We start from the raw sequence: 6,168 nt of genomic DNA, 5'->3' as shown, positions 1-6,168 counted from the left end.
GGGGGAAATGGCTCCTTAGAACATTTTGGCAATCATGGCCATTGCGTCTTGTTTGTTTGTTACTGCCTTGTTCAATTAGTTGAGATTGATCCAGAATACTTGGTTTCGTGGAGGCTATTTATTGCTAAAAACAACCATCTCATTAAACGTTGCTTTATAAAGTAGAAAACCAACATACATGATCAATAGCCCAGCATCAAACCACATCTAAACTCACAACAGCCTGGAACAAAGGGGGTTATCACAATTGTTGCTATCAACAAAGTGTCTCACATGCAAAAGCCATATGCTTCTCACTTTACATATGTAATTGACTCCTCAAAATAACAAGGTAAGTGTTATAATTCTCATTTTATGGATGAGAAAATTGAGGCCAAAGAGGTTGTTTGTTTTTTTAATGCCTTGTATGGCAGAGTCAAGAATCAAACTCAAAACCCCTATGATATGATTCCTTTAACAACTCCTTACTTGTTTGGAAACCAAGAGGTTGTTTGTTTATTGTTGCCTCTCATTTGCACCCCTCCCATTCTAGTGCCATCCATTCTGAATTCTGCAACTTCTTACGAAGAGCCACATGTGGGAACTTGTTGCTCTTTTTGCCTTAACATTCTCAGTCTCCTTTTCTGGCTCTGGCCCTAAGCTCCTTTTTCCCCTCACTGCTCCTCCTACTCATCCTTCAGAGTCAGCTTCTAGCTCGATGGCTCAGGGACAGGATGGCCATCCTCCCAGGAATGGCTGAAATGCTCTGTATTCACGTCAACAATACCCTTGACAGTCCCTTTATAGCACTTACCTCATACACTTAGTGTTCTTCTCTCAATTGATTTGAATTACTAAATGATACATGTGTTCTGGGTTAAAACTCAAGTGTTAATGAAGTTCCTAATAAAAATCCATGTTTCTCCTCCATCTCCCTCTCCTACTCTCAGAACTGATATTGGTAAATTTAGCTTTTTAAATACTTTTATTTCCTTTAAATGAAAGACACATGCATTTTTTGAGACTTTTTAAAAAGGTGGGATGATTTTATACATATATATACATACACACATCTATGTATATGTACATGTATATATATATATATATACACTATGCATTTTTATCTTACTTTGTATTATCATATGGATTTCCTTCCTAGTTTGTATCTATGTAAAGAATCTATATCTATAAATCTATCTTATTTGCATTTTATTTCAAATCTTGAGCATGCTATCATTAATCATCCTACTATAGTTAATAATTTATAATAATTTATTGCTACATTAAATATCTTGTGTATATATCTTTATTTACCATTCCTTTCATATGTTTTGAACGAACTTCTACAAATAGTAACGCTGAGTTAAGGAGTGGACCCACTTCTTAATATATATCACCAGATTGTATTCCAGAACTATTATTTTAAATTAAATCCCACCAAGAGTATAAAAGAGTGCCCCAAATCCCCCATATCTACAATCACATTTCTGCTGACACTGGAAAATTTCAGACCCTTTATTTATTTATTTTTATAATTTAAGGGGAGCAAACATCATATGTCTTGATTGTAATAGATATTTCCCTGATTATTAGTATGGTTCTTTTTTAAAAAATAGATTTCATTTTTTAGAGAAGTTTTAGATTCATAGCACAATTGAGTGGAAAGTACAGAGATTTACCACGTAACACCTTCATATGTGCCTAGCCTTCTCCATTATCAGCATCCCTCACCACAGTAGTACATTTGTTACAATTGAAACTATATTGACACATTATTACACCCAGAGTTTATAGTTTACATAAGGCTTCACTTGATGCTTTGCATTCTAAAAGGTCAGAAAAATAAATAATGGTATGTTTCCACCAGTATTGAGTTATATAGAGGAGTTTCAATGCCCCCAAATATCTCTGTGATCCCCCTATTCATTCCTTCTTCCACCAATCCCTGGCAACCACTGACCTTTTACTGTCTCTATAGTTTTGCTTTCCCCACCTGATCTTAGCCAAAAGGCCCAGAAGTGATGCTTCTCCAGATGTTATAGAGTTGGAGTCACGCATTATATGTAGGTTTTCAGATTGGCTTCTTTCACTTAGTAATCTGTATGTAAGTTTCTGTCATGTGTTTCGTAGATCTTTTATCTTTAGCGCTGAGTAACAATCCATTGTCAGGACAGACCACAGTTTGTTTACACATTCACCTACTAAACCGCATCTTGCATGCTTCCAAGTTTGGTCAGTTATGGATAAAGCTGCTATAAACACTTATGTACAGGTTTTTGCGTGGACATAAGTTTTCGGCTCCTTTGGGTAAATACCAAAGGGCACGATTGTTGAATCATATGGTAAGAGAATATTTAGTTTTGTAAGAGAGTACCAAGCTGTTTTCCAAACGTTGTAGCATTTTGCATTCCCACTAGCAAAAAATGAGGGTTCCTGTTGCTACACACCCTCACCTGCATTGAATGTTGTCAGTGTTCCCAGTTTTGACCATTCTGCCAATGTGTAGTGGTATCTTATTGTCTTAATTTGCATTTCCCTGACCGCTTTTAATATGCTTATTTGCCATCTGTATAAATTCTTTGGTAAGATGTCTATTCAAATCATTGGCCCATTTTTAATCAGTTTTTTTTCTTGTTGAGTTTTAAGTGTTCTTTGTACATATTTTGTATATCAGATGTGTCTTTTGCAATTATTTTATCCCAGTATGGGCTTGTCTTCTCATTATCTTGACATTGTTTTTCACAGGCAGAGGTTTTTAATATTAACGAAGTACATTTTACCAATTATTTCTTTTATGGATCATGCCTTTGGTATTGTACATAAAAAGTCATCTACATACCCAAGATCATCTAAGTTACCTCCTATGTTATATTCCAGGAGTTTTATAGTTTCACATTTACATTTAGGTCTACAATCCATTTTGAGTTAATAATTTTGAAGTCTGCAAAAATCTGTGTAAATATTCATGTTGTTTTTCTTGCACATGGATGTCCAGTAGTTCAAACACAATTTGTTTAAAAGACCATCTTTGCTCGAACATATTACCTTTTCCCTTTTGTGAAAGATCATTTAACTATATTTATGGGATCTATTCTGATTCTGATCTATTCCATTAATCTATTTGCTCTTTCATCAATGCCACACTTATTTTGATCATAGTATCTTTACAATAAATCTTGAGGTCAGGTAGTGTCACTCTTTCAACTTTGTTCGCCTGTAATATTGTATTGCCTATTCTGGGACTTTGTCTCACTATATAAAGTTTATTTTATTTTATTAATTTTTTAATGTTTATTTTTGAGAGAGAGGGAGAGAGAGAGAGAGGGAGAGAGAGAGAGAGAGAGAGAGAGAGAGCGAGCGAGCACGTGAGTAGGAGAGGGAGAAAGAGAGCAAGTCACAGAATTCAAACCAGGCTCTGAGCTGTCACCTGTTAGCACAGAGCCTGACGCAGGGCTCGAACTCACCAACCGTGAGATCATGACCTGAGCTGCAGTTGGACGCTTAACCAACTGAGTCACCCAGGTGCCCCTATATAAAGTTTAGAATCAGTTTGCTGATATCCACAAAATAACTTAATGGAGTTTTATTTGGGATTGCATTGAATCTATAGATAGAGTTTGGAAAAACTAATCTTGACAATTTTGAGTCTTCCTATCCATAAACATGGAATATATTACTCCATTTATTTTGTTCTTTGATTTTGTTCATCAGATTTTAGTTTTCTTATATCCATCTTGTACATATTTTGTTAGATTTATAGCTAAGTACTTAATTTATAAGGGTACTAATAAAAATGGTATTGTGTTTTTAATTTCAACTTGCCTTTTGTATTACTTCAGGTATTATTTTCTCTTTCAAACCATGGGTCCTGAATTTTAATTAGGAATGTATGATCACTGCAAATATCTGCTCAGTTGGTTCCCTCTACATTTATCCTGGAATTGTACTTGTCTCCCTAATATTACACAGGTATTTTTATCTAAAAAGTAGGCGCTTGGGTGGCTCAGTCAGTTGGACGTCCAGCATCTGCTCAGGTCATGATCTCACAGTTTGTGGGTTCGAGCCCCATGTTGGGCTCTGTGCTGACAGCTAGCTCAGAGCCTGGAGCCTTCTTCGGATTCTGTGTCTCCCTCACTCTCTGCCCCTCCCCAGCTCATGCTCTCTCTCTGTCTCTCAAAAATAAATAAATGTTTAAAAAAATAAAATAAAAAAATAAAAAGTAGAAGCAGATTTACTGAAGAGCCAATGAAAAGTAAGCTTCAAACCTCCCAATCATAAGACCTCTTTAAAATCATGTTTCTAATTTGTAATCAGAATTTAGGTTTTTACCCCTTATGGCTTGTCACAGCTTCAGGTAGAGCTAAGTTCACCAACCTAATGTTCTGCGTGTGTTTTGTGTACTTTCCACCCATCTTTACCCCGCTTCCAACACATGCATCTTAATCTCTTTTTTTCACTGGATTCTGTTGATTCCCTCTTCCTTGATGAAACTTCTGTAACTTTTTAGTTTCCTGTAATCTTCTAGTAGTTTCCTGTAAATTCTTTTCTGATTTAATCAGTCTTGGTTCTCCATTTCAAAAGTTTAGAGGGTCCAAAAAGAAAATATTACTTACTGCAATTTGTCATCATTATCAACATGCTTGGAGACAATCAGCCCTACCTTCATTCAAGAAAACAACCAAAAAAATTCAAAATTTTGCATTCATTTAATGTCTCTTTATTTTTAGTTACTAAGCATGTTAATTCCTTTCTGTGAATCTCACATTTATTTGCTCCAATCCAATGTTTATCCATAATTCTGTGCTTGTTTTCTGTAACAATGTCATTTTTGCCTTCTTAACTCTTAAATAATTCAAGTGACAGCTAGGAATGGAGTTTTTACTTAGTAACTACTTTTTGGATGTTTGTTTCCATATTTAAGAATTTGTAATATATTGTATCTATCAAACCAAATTCAAACTCCATAGTCTAAGTTGGATATACAACCCTCTTCATAACAATACCAAAATCTCCACTCTAATTTCTATGTCGAATTTCATCTCTGCTATTTTAAATTGGGCTCTTCCAACCTCATTGTACTATTGTCATTTTGGTCTGGATAATTCCTTTCTGTGCTCTGAATTCTAGAATAGTTAGCCACTTCCCTAGCCTCCACCACTGTGTGCCAATAGCATTCTCCCCACTCCAGTTGCAACAATAAAATGTGTCTCCAGACATTGCCAAATATTCCCAGGGAGGAAAACCTCCCCTGTTGATAACCACTGCTTTAACAATGAGTTATTACCAGACACTTCAAATTTACAAATAACCTATAATTTCCTTTTATTTTGATACTTATTTGTCCACCCCATCTTTAATTTTATTTTTTAAAATATTTTTAAAGTTTATTTATTTATTTTGAGAGAGAGAGAATCCCAAGCAGGCTCCATGCTATCAGCAGAGAGCCTGATGTAGGGCTCCGTCCCACAAACCATGAGATCATGACCTGAGCTCAGACTGAGATCGGTCCGAAGCTCAACTGACTGAGCCAACCAGGTTTCCTCACTCCTTCTTTTAATTTTCACCTTTTTCTGGGGCACCTGGGTGGCTCAGTCAGTTAAGTAAGTGTCAGACTTCAGCTCCGGTTATGATCTCATTGCTCATGGGTTTGAGCCCCAGGCCAGCTTCTGTGCTTTGATAGTTCAGAGCCTGGAATCTGCTTCAAATTCTGTGTCTCCCTCTCTCTCTGCCCCTACCCCACTCGCACTCTCTCTCTCTCTCTCTCAAAAATGAATAAATGCTAAAAAAAAAATCACCTCTTTTTTTGTATTTAAAGTATTCTGTTATAATCCTGTATTTTTTTTACACATTTTACACATCTTTACCAAAGATGAAATTCAGGAAGAAACTCTGAATCGAGAATTTCACACATATTTGATTACTGACTAGTCAACACTATCAAAACGTGAGGTATTCAGAATAAAGTACCATTTAGCTTCCTCAATTTTGTCTTTCAATAGGTGGAATAATGTAGTATAAGACATATTTTTGAAACATAATGAAAGACATGAAATATAATGCATTTAGCAATATGTAATGAAGGTGAATTCATAGTATTGGTAGCATTATTTCAGTTCCTCATTCTATTGCACTAACACTAATTTTCTAGGAAAGAAGGATTACTTTTCTTTTTTTTATAAATGATTCATC

The sequence above is a fragment of the Suricata suricatta genome, chromosome 7 (assembly GCF_006229205.1).
Source record: "Suricata suricatta isolate VVHF042 chromosome 7, meerkat_22Aug2017_6uvM2_HiC, whole genome shotgun sequence".
Lineage (NCBI taxonomy): Eukaryota > Metazoa > Chordata > Mammalia > Carnivora > Herpestidae > Suricata > Suricata suricatta.
This window is presented reverse-complemented; position numbering follows the sequence as displayed.